A 15,794-nucleotide genomic window follows, 5' to 3' on the forward strand; every position below is an offset into this window, starting at 1 on the left:
GTCATTGATTCAGATTGAACATTATAAAATGTGTGATACACCGAGGCAACATTCCATTATTTCTCTACATTAAGTTGAAATTATTCCGCTGACTTGGCCATTTATACAAATTGTGTTTTTCATTACGACAACCCCATATTGTTTAGTTAAAATCCCCAGGGGGACTTCTATTGATACAGAGGGAATCATTTCTGGCTGATTCCTTGCAGCCTTGTGTGATTAGAAAGAATAGTTGTGGGTTCTTCTAATGAGCAAACAGGCCAGAGAACAACTGCTGGTTCACTGCTACTGATTCTTATAGTAGGTGGAGGCCAGATGCCTTGGAGCAACGCACTAATTAATTCAAATATGAGAAGATTAAATGTGATGGTTGAAAACCATGCATGCGAGGATGCACAATAGGGACACATTTATTTGAATAAATACTGGGAATTGTTTGTTTGCATTTCAGTACAATTAAAAAATATCCTTACATGCGCAGAATCTCAGCATGTGTGTGTGTGTGTGTGTGTGTGTGTGTGTGTGTGTGTGTGTGTGTGTGTGTGTGTGTCCCTGATCTCGAGAATCGCCAACTTTTAGTTACCGTCCACAAACTTTGTCTTAAACATTAAATTCCCATTGACAATGCAAATGGAGAATTTTACGTCATGAGCAAATGGGCATAGTGTCTATTTTACGTCATGATGATGTACAATGATAAGAGCGCCCCTCACTTCACATGGGTGTGATTTTTTTATTGTATTTTGAACATACATTATTCTCGCCAATGAAGCTCCTCTAAACTGACCCATACCGATAGCATCCGTATTTTGGGATGAAAATTATCTTCGTCGGAAATTTGGCAGGCAGGCAGGCAGGCTATACATTACGTTGACAAATTAATGCATTCAATGCCATCTCTGAATACTGGCTTCTGATTGGTCAAAGGCTAGAGAGGTTCCTAACCGGTCAACGCGTCAAGGTCTACCTTAAATGGTATTTATTTAGCGTCTTTATCAGTGGCGCTTTTATGTGCATTACTTTCAGCCATACATTCATACACCGACGGAAACCATGCAGGAGGGCGCAAACTTATCAAACTTTATTTATAAAGCACATTTACAAAGACCAAGGGCCAACCAATAAAGTGCTGATGAAGTGCGGATCAGGTAAAAGAAAAACAAGACAAAAATAGCATGGTATAACACAAACAAAAGGGAGCAACAAACTACACAGTTGCAGTACAATAGAGCAAAACCAAAAGTTAGAATCAAGAATCAAATAGAGTTAAAAGCCATGGAGAAAAAAATATAGTTTTAAGAGAGGACCTGAAAGCGCCTAGGGAGCGAGCTCACCTAGAGGCTGTATTTTGCGCACGTCTTGAGTACCAGGTCTTATTCCCTAACTTGAGTAAACTAAAGACCTGGAGGCGTGGTCAATGCCATTTGGTGGAGTGGCCAAAGATTATTGACCACGCCTCCAGGTCTTTAGTTTACTCAAGTTAGGGAATAAGACCTGGTACTTAAGACACGCAAAATACAGCCCTATAATCTTCAGGTCACCTCTAGACCTGTACTTTGTTGAGGGCATATAGTCAGAAGCAATATTGGTCAGCTGACCTCAAGGACCTGTCTGCGGGTGTATGGATTTAAAAGGAGTGATAGATCCCGTTTAGGGCTTTAAAAACAAATAATAAAATATTGAAAGCTATTCTAAATCTAACAGGTACTCATCGGGAGTAATTAGGGGTTCAGTAGCCTCGGAAACCCAGACGTTTTTATTTGGGGTTCAGTCAACTTCAGTGACTTGCTCAAGGACACGGCATCAAACTGGGAGCCTTCCGTTTCCCAAGCAGCCGCCCTCCCTCCTTCCTGAGCCAGAGCCACTGCCCCCGTGTGCCTTTCTGACCTGAGATCAGATTCTAAAAATGTCTTCTACATCCTGACAGTTTTCATTCTGACCTGAGATCAGATTCTAAAAATTTCTTCAATGTCAGTCGCTCTTCGATTTTTTCAAAACCTACAAGCTCGTAGCGCGCGCTATGAGCTTGTAGATCTGCTATTTTTCAATAGCTAAAGCATAACATAATGCCAACACCAAAAGGGGTTCCCGCGCAAAATGGGTCAACATGCATAGTAGCCTGCCCTGCATGCAACCTTCTCTAGCCCAGTGGTTTTTCAACCTTTTTCATAATCAAGGCCCGCTATTTGTTTTCCACATTTGAGCCACGTCGGACCAACATTTAGCCTCTCAGACCCAAAACTAGAGAATATATTCTGTTGCCGTTGGATGTGGACTTTGCCTACAGTTCCATGCTCTATTCATGTCTGCACCATAGGAGAGATAACAGGCAAAACGTTGATCAACAATAACAATTCCTCTACATTCTCGAATTGTGTTCTTGTAAATTGATGTAATGCAGCTGCTTAAAGGGACACTTCACCCTTTTTGCATGTTAATGACATTTAGGAGCTTTAGAACACTTTCCTGGGGGTCTTTATGTGCGTAATATGTGGTTTTAGATATTTTAGATTGCAGCAGTGAGCCCAGTGTCTCTGATGTCATGGACACTGGGATCACTTACTTCCTGGACTACATGTGGTCTCAGTAAGACAGCCCTCCCTCTATCCACAAGGAGGAGCAGTGCACCAAGGTATTATGGGAATTGTAGTCCAGGAAGGAAGTGAGCCCAGTGTCCATGACATCAGAGTCACTGGGCTCACTGCTACAATCTAAAATATCTAAAACCACATATTACACACATAAAGACCCCCAGGGACGTGTTCCAAAGCTTCTAAACGTCATTAACATATATTTTTTTTGCAAAAAGTGTCCCTTTAACAATAATGTAACTCTTGAGAGCGTAAAATTAAACCAAATGGACCCTTGGTTTCATTTTACACTCTCAAGAGTTAATGATCTTTAAGGGTCCATTGCATTACCAACTCTCCATCATTAAGGGGACCACCTGGAACCACCTCAAGGACCACGCGTGGTCCCCGGACCACTTGTTGAAACCCACTGCTCTAGTCTAATCAATGTGTTTTAGCATTCTTCATGCAAAACACGAGCCCACAAGTCCTCCCAGGGAGTTCAAGGAAACATGAGTGGCATGGTTAATTCTGTTCATCTCAGCGAGGGCAATCTGGTGCAAACTGCGAGTTATCGATTTACTGTGCTACGTGGTTAATTCTGTTCATCTCAATAAGGACTACTCTCCTCTTTGGTGCAAACTGTAAGTTATTGGTTCACGTTGTACCATGCTTCATTCTGCAGGGAATACTCAGAGGCAAAAGACACTTCACAAATCAATGCAGTGCATTCTGCAGAGGGAAGTTATACGGTTGGTACACGCTGTACAGGAGATCGGTTTAAACAACTGAATGAACCCTAGCTTCCCTATGCTGGGCTTTGATTTGATTTGATTTTTATTTGGATCTCTTTTAGCCTTTCGGGCTAATCTTCCCAAGAGTCCAGAAATACATTAAAACATTACAGAATACAGACGTTATTCCTACACTGGATGATTGGTAGCCTACAAGGAGGTAATGACTGTGGTTCCTCTGGAGAAACTGACTTAATCTCCTCCGCGATAACATGGAAGGGTTCACGAAGGTATGGGAACCAGTCTTTATAGATACAGTGGACCCTTCTAGACTGCGCTTCAATGTGCCTTATTGAACGGTAGTGAATAACAAAGACTCATGGTGACCTGTAGTGTACATTCAATGTCAACATTGTGGTGTACTCGTTTTGTCTTGTTTTATACATTTTTGAGTGGTGCAACCATTCCTACAACCAGCAATGTCCGTGTACGTACCTGTGTACCTGTATAAATGAGCACGAGTATGTGACTTATTTATACCAGTAGGGGGCGCCAGAAACAGAGAGAGGGGTAGTGCTGTGTGTCCCTCTCTCTCTCTCTCTCTCTCTCTCTCTCTCTCTCTCTCTCTCTCTCTCTCTCTCTCTTTTTGTCTGTGCATTGTAATGTGGTTGTTTTCCTATGTTGTGTTTAAAAAATGTGTGGTTCTATATACATTGAATGGCGATTGTTAAAAAAAACATTACATTACAGAATACAATACAGTAGGCCTATATTACATTACAAAATAGTACATTGCATTTCAAAATGACATTACAAATTGCACTGATGCTAAACGACAAGCTTGGACTCCTCGTGCATAGAAGGAGGCATGAGGTCAGTCCGCTGCCCCCCCCCAGGTTGGCAGAGGAAGTGTAGCGCCCAGGATTACATTAGATAATTGGCACTGGGTGAAAAGAAAACTGGGTTACAAAATCGTGGGATAAAAATTTAAAGAGATGCTAAAAGACAACAGTGAGTCAAGTATTGCAGCGTAACAAAAATACCTATACCTCTAATCCTCAACTCATACAACTGCACACACGCACGCACACACACACACACACACACACACACACACACACACACACACACACACACACACACACACACACACACACACACACACACAGGCACAGCATATACAGTATGCCTGCCCACAGACATATACAGTACATTCACCTACGTATCTATAGTGGACTATGCATTGCAGGGTCGACCTCTTCCCTGAGCCAGCTGAAAACCTGACCGCATACCAACACAGAAACTAGAACAAAAAAAAAACAGAGCTAAACAGAAATCACAACATAGTGATGAATCAATAAAAAGCAATCCCAGCTAGAATGACGAGTTCCATAATTTAACTGATCGGCTTCCCATACTATAGTTTTTATTTTTGGTATAGAACATAATTATCTTGATCTCGGGGTTGACCTGATGTTTCTCGCGAACTAATGTTAATTTAGTCTTTATGTTTACTGGTTTATTAGATGTTTTTTATTTTAGAAATCAATGCGAGAGACTGTTTTCTTATGCATTCAAGTGCCGTGGGCCATCCCATAATTCTGTTATGCAGTTCATCTGTGTCTATTTCATACCCACATCTTAAGACCATTCTAGCTGCCTTGTTTAGTGTGATCTGCAGTCTTCTCATATCGGTCTGAGGGAAACTGCCCATACCTGTAGATCCGAAGTCCCGTTAGTCCGAACATGCACTGCTCCCGTGCTTGCGGTTAGGTTTAGGTTTGCTCCCGTGCTTGCGGTTAGGTTTAGGTTAGGGTTAGAGATAGGGATAGTAATTTCGGAACAATGAACCTTCTGACTAATGACACGGCACCGCCTTGCCCCATACTGCACAGCAATAGTTTACGTGACTATAAATCAGACTACGGGATATTAGCCTCAACGTCTCTTCAAATACAAGCCCCAACCATTCCTTGACTTAATTGTCATAATAATAAGCAAACATTGCTGGGCAAAGATAGGTGAATATCCAAGGTATACGCCGCAGGATATGTTCAACAAAACTCACAGTTCTGCTGTGAATTTTGTTGTGAGCTTATAGATCTGCTGGGTTTTTTTTTTAGCAAAGATATGCAATTCAGAGCATTGGTACTCCATGTGGAGTCCGGGGACCCCCAGGGGCCCTTGGGGGAGGGGTTCCGCACAGCTTCGCTCCCCCAAACACGGGCCAATTGTGTTTGTTTAGTCTAGACACCCCACAAAGCCGGATGCACCACACGGTGGTGGACAGGGAGGAAAATAGCAGACCTGCAAGCTATGATACAGTAGATCCCTGGGGGATGTCAGTCCATCTGCATGTCCATCCATGAGGTGTCTGCCTATTTGAACCACTCATAGGTGTTTCAAGCATTATGTTACACTTTAGCTATTGAAAAATAGCAGATCTACAAGCTCATAGCGCGCCACTCTTTAGAAAAATTGTGAAAATGTGGCGCAAATCTTTGAATATATATTTTTTCGTTTTTAACTAAAATCTTTGCTTCTGGGGGGGGTGGTCATCCCTGGAACAACATATTTTCAGATGGGGGTCGGCGGCCAATTACATATAATCTCGGGGGTCCTTAATTGGCATGAAAATGTTTGAGAACGACTGACATATAGAAACATGAGGTTTTTCAGAAAACTGATTTAGAAGATTTTTTTTTAATTCCGATGTCAAGTCAAAATGGGTTAATGTCAACATTGATAATTATATCATCGTCTTCTAATGGGCTGATTGCTATGAAACATGATGAGTGCATTCATGGATGGAACCCTCAGGCCGAAATTATACGAGATATCTCGTAATCCGTCTCTACTGATGTTGTGTTCCCCCCATGGCCTTTCCTTCGAGGGCCACAATTAGGGCCAACATTTCCATTTCTTTTCTGTTTTAACAGCACGGCATTTTCATAGCACATTTTAAATTACACGGCAATGCAAAGAAGACATTAAGATTAAAGTGCAGAAGAATGTATTAGCATAAACTCAATAAAATACATACTGCAAACGTATAACCTTTCCCCCTAGCTTTTACTGAAAATAACAGAGTAGCCTATACTGTAGTAAGAGTTTTCTGTTTGTTCCAGATAATGTTGTGGCGCTGTACTGAACACTGTGCTTCTCCACGTTTAGTTGTGGGTGGATGGTTCATGTTGTAGCAAAAGATCAGAAATGTATTTTATCACAAAACTATTAATAATACGAAGCTAGCGAGGCAGTTCAGTCAGTCAACCTCAAGGGGGTTCATGCCATGCTCAAGGGCACATACTATACTCAAGGGGTTAACAGGCTGCATTACTATGTGGGCGTATAAGTGTGTGCAAGTCTCACACGTCATCCGCCGATGCGGCAGTCAGCTGACCAATCGGGCAGGCTACTTAAGCTCACTAGACTCCATGCCCTTCCTGCCTTCCTCTGCTCATGGTTCCCGGTTGTATGTGATGTTTTCTCCCACCACCACCCCAGCACCACCGGTGGGCTCTGCTATTTATGCGCCCCATGGGGGGGTTATTGTATATCTATCTCCCTGCTCTTTATGTTTTATGTTGTTGCTTAATCGTGCCGAGCAGGGAAAAATCCAGCAGAGCCGAACGCCAAGTCAAATATCATATGCACACTTGTTACTCATTCTTGCAATAAATATTGGTCAATCTATTCGTGAGTTGTCTGACTGAAAATGCTTTATAGATCAACAGTATCATTGGTATTTTTAAATAAATACTGCAGTCTCACTTCCTTCCCGGACTACAATTCCCATAATGCTTTGGTGCACTGCGCTCCTCCTTGTGGATAGGGGGAGGGCTGTCTTACTGAGACAACATGTAGTTCAGGAAGTACGTTTGAAATACTGGAATATCTAAAACCCACACCCACATAAAAACCCCAGGAAAGTGTTTCTTATCTCCCAAACATCATTTAACCCATTCTGACCGGGAACCCGTTTTGGTGTTCAGCATCATGTTATGCTTTAGCTATTGAAAAATAGCAGATCTACAAGCTCATATCGCGCCACCGAGTGGCGCGCTACGAGCTTGTAGGTCTGCTATTTTTGAAAAATCGAAGAACGACTGACATTTTTTAGAATCTGATCTCAGGTCAGAATGGGTTAATCAGACCAATGTGTGTCCAGTGGAAACCTCGTATGAATCTGATCTCAGGTCAGAATGGGTTAAAAATAAGATCTGGTTGCAAAATAGGTGAATTGACCCTTTAACATTACTTGACTGAAGCTGAGCACTGACTTTTAATCGTTCCTTCTTGGCCCTAAAATAGTTACTTCTGTTTTGTCTTTGTTTAATTGAAGACAGTTTTGGCTCATCCAATCATCGATTTGTTCAACGCATTTGCAGTACTTGCCTTGAACATCAGTCCCCTGGTGATAATGGTACGTTATGTAAATGTCCTCATCTGCATAATTATGGTACTGGAACATGTTTAGTTGTTTTCCATAATCTGAGCCAGTGCCAGTGGAAGCATGTAGATGCAGAACAGAAGAGATCCCAGCATGGAGCCTTGCAGAACTCTGCATGTCATGTCTGTTCACTCATAATATGAGTGAACATGCAGAGTTCTGTAATTGTGTGTCTATTTAGGTAATTAGACATTACACATAATTTGTCTAATTACATAAATAGACCCAAAATGAAGTTGCCGTCCTTTAAGTGAGATTGAAACCATTTTAGTACTGTGCCATTTTCTCAGTCGAATAATATAGTTGAATCCAGCACTGACATACTAATACTTTTGTACTGATACTTTCTGCCACTGTTTGTGTTTAACCCATTCTGACCTGAGATCAGATTCATACGAGGTTTCCACTGGACACACACTGGTCTGATTAACCCATTCTAGACCTGAGATCAGATTTTAAAAAATGTCAGTCGTTCTTCGATTTTTCAAAAATAGCAGACCTACAAGCTCGTAGCGCGCCACTCGGTGGCGCGCTATGAGCTTGTAGATCTGCTATTTTTCAATATGCTAAAGCATAACATGATGCTAACTCCAAAACGGGTTCCCGTTCAGAATGGGTTAAGAGGATGTCATTGAAGACTGTAATAATAGCAGTCTCTGCATGATGTGGTGTGGTCAAAATCCTGACTAGAAGACACCAAAGCAGTTGCTTATAGTGCTAAGGATTTGTGTTTTGATTGATTGATTGATTGATTATGTTATTGACAGTTTGAAAAAAATGCACGATGGTACAGATTTATACAAAAGAATGCTAAAAGAATAACCTAAATAAGCCCTCAGGGCTTGTTTCCATCATTAAGGTCCTGTGTTCAGTTGTTGAAAGACAGCTGTTTCAATGATTTCACTTCTCACATATTTGACATGCACTTGGGTACATGACATGAACTTAGGCACTTGGTACCTTTTACAGTATAATTATCGTAATTATGGTACTATTATATACAATGGTGTCCTTTAGTCGTAGTGAATAATATACGATACAGCACGAAGCCATTATTTTTGCGTTGTTGTTGTTGACAGTTTTCGGTGATCAACGCTGTTGTGTCATGGGGTGTACTGTCTGTAAATATGGCTTCACTGTGCTGGCTGGATGACAAGCCAGGTGGCATTCGCATGCACGCATGCACACACGCACACACACACACAAACACACACACACACACACACACACACACACACACACACACACACACACACACACACACAGAAATATTTCACTGCGGGGGTCCTCGACACGAAAATGTTTGATAACCACAGCCGTATAGCATTGACATTTTTTTGAGTCCTGACTCCTGGCTCTCTGCTGTCTCCTCCTATCATGTGACTGCCATACTGTATAGCATTGACATTTTTGAGTCTTATGGGTCCAATCAGTCTTTTCAGATTTGAGGGTCTTTTGTAGTGACATACAGCACATAAGGGGTGGTCTGGGATATCTTCCGTGACATCTGTTGCAACCATGCTGACATTTAAGTGGCGGCTCCGCATCCAGGGAATCATGGGAAACGTTCCTCTGCATCTACAATGAATGTAACGTGTCAGAGGAGACTCCACTGTTGCAACAAAAGCAAAAGGTCAAGCGTGTTTTTGGTATTAATGCTGTTTAGACACCACTTTGGTGCAGTTTTACTGCATGCTCGGAAACACCTTGTTCTGACAATGCGGCTGATATTATATAGTATCTGGGACAGTATGTCAGTTTAGTCATGTTATATTATAGGGAAATGCTTCTACTGTGAAACAAATCATTTCAACTGTTGGATAAAACGATGAAAGTATAGTGATGACAACTGTGAAATATTTCGGAAGCCAGTTATACTTTTTGTTTACACAGCTGCAGTCTCTCATGGTCGTTGTTTTACAAACTGTTTTCAAGTTGCATCTATAAGCTTACATTGTACCAGGGCTGGACTGGCCACAGGTGGCAGGCCACCAGGAAAGGTTCCGGGCGTGCTGCCATTCTGCCAGTGCCATCATGATAATGTCACTGTACCTGTATCAGTGAGTGACAAATAAACCCTCTACAAAAGGGTTGTGTGGTTGTCTGTTGGTTTGTATCATTTAGGCCTATGTTGTTCTGTAAAAGTGGTGGTATTAGGGGCTTGTTTGTTTGTGTGTGCCGCGACGGAGCGGGCCGTAGAGTTTCTGCTATCTGCGCGCTGGTTGTGGTGGGGCCGGTCTGGGCCAAATTCACGCGAAAATGCCCCGGGCCGAATTTTTGTCCCAGTCCAGCCCTGCATTGTGCATTGTGTTGGTGCAGTGAGGTGTTACAGTATAACTGCAATAATTAGAGATGTCCCGATACACTTCCTTCGTTCCCCATCCGATACCACAATTTCTGTGTTGACCGATACCGAATACCGACACCAGTGTTGTGATCTCGTGTTGTATGTACAGTAGCTATATATCTCGTGTTATGTTTATAGCAGACTCCTCACTCAGTTGCTTTTCAGTTCTGGCAACTCGAAAGCATTATTTTCCTGCCATAGTGTCAATCCCTTGGATCGTGGTTTGAGTAGACTGGCATAGTCACCGATACCAATATGACCCGATATGACAAATAAGGGCCGATACCGTTACTTTCCCGACGTTTCTAACTGCAATCCACAGTGAAAGTCGTAAAGTCATTATTAGTGATTGCATGGCTTTCATGGCTTATTATGTGTACTTTGAGTCAGAATGATTTACAGATAGACTTGTACCCTGCTGGGACTAATCAGCTTCTCCGCTCAGCTCTTTAGTGGGAATTGGTTTCTTGTTATTATACCAGCCGTGACGGCAAGCGACGAGCGTGTATAGTTGAGATCACAGCTGAGTCTTACCGCTTAAACCCCATTGAGCGGACTCTCTCAGGGCTATAATCTAGTATTTTTAATTATTTTTATTTATTTATCTATTTTCTAAGGGAAACAATTGTAAATCACCAATGAACATAGATGGCCAGCTAGAACAATGAAACAATATCAATAATAAAAAGGGGAAAAAAGGAAAAAGTACAGTAAAGACAGAGAAAACAAAATTATTGATATTTATATATATAAATAGTATCTGGTATTTCTTGCAATAGTTTTCCCCCCAATACTGCATTGTGTTTAAGTGGTTGAACCCTATATATATATATATTAATTCTCATTGTCAAGGTGTACTACAGTGACGAGTCCATGAAAAGCATTTTTCAACGTTCCCAGTTGTCCCAACAGGCAGCATTGGAATACCTTAGACTCTATGGCTCTGCACATTCCAATGTATGGCATATAGAGTAAGACAGAGTTACACAAACTGCGTTCACTTCAGTCCAATGGTGGCTCTCCTACACAGACTTCTATTGAGAATGGGGACGACAAATAGGGACAAGTCCTGGACGGGAAGTAGGCAGAGATGCATTGCCCAGCTTTAATGATCTTAAATCCCTTTATTTTAGATTGTTTTGTGTAGTAATCGTATATAAACATTACAGAGACTTTAGTTGTTACTGTACAATACTTTAAAACAGTTGGCATGTTGCACAAATGCCTAAAATTGCTCTTATGCGCGCCGCCCTCACTGAAAACAATGTATTCCAAACTCCAGCTTGTCTCAGTTCAGGGCTGCATGAACAGCGCTCGAGTGCTCGGTTTCTGCCCCCTCAACATCGCAACTCTTCTATTATAGATAGGCTCTGGGAAATGTGGAAGTGCAGTTCTCATTCCCAGCTCGTAAAGTAGGTTGACTTGACTGTTATTATAGAGCCCGAGATAAGGCTTGCTGAATCTCTGCTTCCGTTTTAAATCCTTTCTGGAAACTCACCTGTATAGAGTCGCTTTCGACCCTCAAAACACTCTTAATTTATTTTCTTGTTTGCTATGGATTCTTCTTGTATTGCGTATTTTTCCGTCAAGCAGTTTGCTACTCCGTTCTTAAAGGACAACTTTTCAACCTACCTTCATTATAAGTGGTCTCCTCACTAATGTTCATGATACAATATGTCACAATTCTTTTCTACACGGTCTGTGTCTCATAGGAGGGCTGTGGGCAGTCCAGAAACCCGTCCACCAGTGACATCATCGATGGGGAATCCAAGCTAATAGAAACTGCAGGCTTTCTTATTCCTGAAAAGTTGCGATGCGAAAATGGAAGCCATCATTCTCACGACAATACAAATCAAAATATAATTTAAAATCTTGTTTAAATCTTGATTTTCTGAACTGCCCACAGCCCTCCTATGAGACACAGACTGGTTTCTGAACTGCCCACAGCCCCTCCTATGAGACACAGGCTGAGTAGAAGAAAATTGTGGTATTTTGTCATGAACATTAGTGAATTAGTAAATTTCTCAGTAACCGCAGTGCCAATTAAAAAGAGGTTTTCAACTATTTTACTAAGGTGTTTTATCAAGCACATACGCAGCCAGAGGCCATGGCTATTAAGAGGGTTCCCCAGCATGGAAAAGTTTGAGAACCCCTGAGCTTACTTTCTGACAGAAAGCCCACGTATACGGGGCTTGTGCTGTGGGCTGTGAGTCTCGCATAACAAGCTCCCTAAACACTTCAAAAAACTGAATGTAACCTTTTTGCACAGCACGGCGTCATGTCCCCTCGTGAGTCGCTGACAGTGTCCTGATTTGCCTCTATACTCACTGTGATGAACAAAGCCCCTGCCAATTACAGCATAATTATCGTCTCCGTCGGTCGGAAACCTCATAGTCATGTCCAAAAGTGTTACTTTTCAGGAAATGGCAAAAAGTCTTCAAGCTCAAAACGTGTCGCTTTTTGCGCAGCATTTCAAGCATACAGATCTGCTACTTTTGATGCTTTTGTGTTGTGGGGGGCGCTGTTTCACCGGACCAAAAACACACAGCAGAGGCCAAGTTCAGAGTAAAACATAACAGCACTTTTATTCGTTTGATAATCAGAAACGACTCAAATGTCCGCCCATTAGAGAATGGGGGTTTTTAACTCAGGGGGCTCTTTGTTTGTCAGAGCATATAGGTCACAATTCAGGTCTCTTCTGTATAATTAGGTTTGGGTATTTTGTCCCACAATCTCATCAAAAGGGGGGGGGGGGGGCGACACTCCAGTGTCTCAGCCAGTGTGAGCCTCCTATTTCCCAGAGCCCAGCGGTCACTTCCACGGAATGGGTATAGGTGAGCCTGAGAGGTGAGAGATTCGCACAATTAGCATTGTCATCACATTAACTGGTATACTAGGAGAGGGAATATGGATCAGTCTTACCGGGTGCGCCGCACGCCCGCCAGCCTGTCTCTCGGGAGAGTCTCTGAGAGAGTGTGCGCAGGACAGAGCCTTTTGACCTGCCTGGGTGTGTGGACTGTGGACGCGCAGCAGGTGGCTCGTTAAGGCAGACGAGGAGACGGGCTGGGATGTACCTTCCTTCCAGGAACGCTTCACTCTGCCTGTCTCTCTCCCTCTCTCCCCGAGGTGGCTATTCCGTGGCGCGCGGTCCCGGACCGAGACGCCACAGTGTGATGCGGTATAGGGTAGGGCATTAGTTTACAAAAAAAACTAAAAAGTTAGAATATGGAGATTTCGAGGTACTTGCCTGACAGTGACGATATTATGTGAAAGCATACAGTGATGGAAGAAGTACTCAAGTAAAGTAGCAATAGCACAAATAAATTAAGATACGATTACTACTTTCCATTGGTTCAATATTTTCGAAACACGCAGAATATAGCACTGATTTATGCAAAAAAAATATCCTCAAATATTGGGGTTTCCTCCCAACAGCAACGATATCAATGTTTGTGACTGTTAAAAACATTGTCTCTGAAAGAATATACCGTATTCCAAATTTGCGCCACATTTTCACAATGTAAAAAAAAAATAGCAGATCTACAAGCTTGTAGCGCGGCACTCGGCGTTTGTGTACTTTGCGCACTTACAATAAAAGCTGGACATAGGAGGGGCAAGCACCCCTCAAAAACCACACCCGTGTGAAGTGAGGGGCGCTCTAATCATTACTTGCGCAAGCAGAGCGCGCAAGTAATAATTTCGCTCGGTCTCTTCAAAGTGACAGCCGTCTTTTTCAACCGTTTTTATGTGTATGCAAATCTGTGCCTGGTTTGCTGGGACCAGATTACACACTTCTCTTACGTCATCACTGAGAGCTAGTCATACATATACACACCATGTACTCTGGTTTTTAAATAGTTCAACTATAGCCGATCTACAGTACATCTATACACGTTGTGAGCTTGTAGATCAGCTATATTTGAACTATTTTAATAGGTTTTTTAAAATAGTAAAAAAAAAAAAAAGGCAAATAAGTTTAGGGATAACGGTTGAGGGGTGGCGCAAGATATAGCGTCTTAACCCATTCTGACCTGAGATCAGATTCTACGTCAGTCGTTCTTCGATTTTTCCAAAAATAGCAGACCTTACAAGCTCGCAGCGCGCCACTCGGTGGCGCGCTATGAGCTTGTAGATCTGCTCTTTTTCAATAGCTAAAGCATAACATAATGCTAACACAACAGCAGACACAAACAATAAGACTGCCACTATATGCTATCTGGGAATGTGGAGCAACAACAACCTCATAGCATCACCATAAGGACACTCTGAGCCTCTGCATATACTCTCGTCACCCGGTATACGAATGCAAGAGATGAGCAGTTTACAGTAGGCGTGAGACATCCAAATGAGGCTCTGAACAGTGAACACGGAGCAACATATTTACAGTATACGTCGTCTGTGTACACATCCCTTGTCATCCATCCCAATCATCAGGGAAGAACATGACAGGTGTTTAATTATCTTGCCTATCATGAGAGATCTATCGCACACTTGGAAAAAAGCAGGGGAATATAATTCCCTCTCCTCTCTGGCGTCTCACACAATCACCATGTTATTTTTCTTGGCTGTTATATTTTATGTCAACATTTGTCTTAACAAAAATGTTGAAGCCCAGCACTACATAATTATGGCCTGCACTAAGTCACCGGCATACGTGAGATGATTGACAACGGTGTCATCCACAAGACAGCCTGGATAGTAAAGTGGAAGTGTCTATAATGTGAATTCCTGGAGCTTTATTTGGCCCTGGACTCCTTCTGGAGAAGAGAGTGTCACTCATGCGTGATTATATGAATCCCACCAACGTTCTAGGGTATAGACCCGCCTCACCATGTGTCTGATTGGCTCCCCGGAAGGCATAGTTGTACTGAGGTTATAGGCCGTTCGGGTTAGGTTTAGGGGGGGTGCATACTTAGTTTAGACTTAGTCATTGGTTAGACATGGGTTAAGGTTAGGTTTAGGTGTGCTGCCCCGTGGGAGGTTATAGGTTTAGGATGAGGGTTTGAGACCTATATGATGTATGAGGATAAGAGCCCCCCTCACTGTCACTTCACACAAGTGTGATCATTTATTTTCTCTGCATGATGATTGAATCTTCACATGCTTAAAAGTGTGTATGAATTAGATTATGCAAACTGTCAGTATAACCCTAGAGGAAAAAGTGGCGTCCCGATGTACAAACATTACAATTCTACATAAAAAAAAGACCTTGGGATATCAAAAGCAGAGGAATTGATAGATTGGGTGTGGCTGAACTGAATAGTTTTCATGGGGCACTAAATTGTTGTCTCTGTACTGGACTATGGTTCATGCTCCCAGAACTTGAGGCAAGTACATTGATTCTATGTGAGCCAACCCAGGTATAAGGGCAAAGCCAGGAGGGGAAATAAGAGTACCACCATACGCAGACAGCTGAGCTATCAACATTGCAGAGCTCAATAACCTGATGTTAGATAGGAAAGTGTGGATCCAGGAATGTGGTGATGTTGGCAAGACCTCACTCCCGCAGTGACTACAACTAAATGGTTCATGCTTACAAGCGTGACAGGAAAGCTTGACTGCTTTCTGTTAACAGGAAGTGTGTGCGTAACAGGAGGACGTGTGTGACAGCTTCCTGTCTGGTTTTCATAGCAACTGCGACCCGCGGTCGCAAAAAAAGATACCTTGAACTTGAACTTTTAGATAAGCAG

General features: G+C 42.4%; 1 protein-coding gene across 1 annotated transcript in view; it reads left to right on the forward strand.

The window, feature by feature from the left end:
• The window catches only part of LOC308320840 (leucine zipper protein 2-like), a gene marked incomplete at its 3' end in the record, with an annotated part of 206,596 nt that overhangs the window by 140,791 nt on the left and 50,011 nt on the right, over positions 1–15,794 (forward strand). The gene's annotated exons all lie outside the window — the stretch shown is intronic.

Source organism: Protomyctophum bolini (assembly GCF_963924005.1).
Source record: "Protomyctophum bolini genome assembly, chromosome: 1".
NCBI classification, from domain to species: domain Eukaryota; kingdom Metazoa; phylum Chordata; class Actinopteri; order Myctophiformes; family Myctophidae; genus Protomyctophum; species Protomyctophum bolini.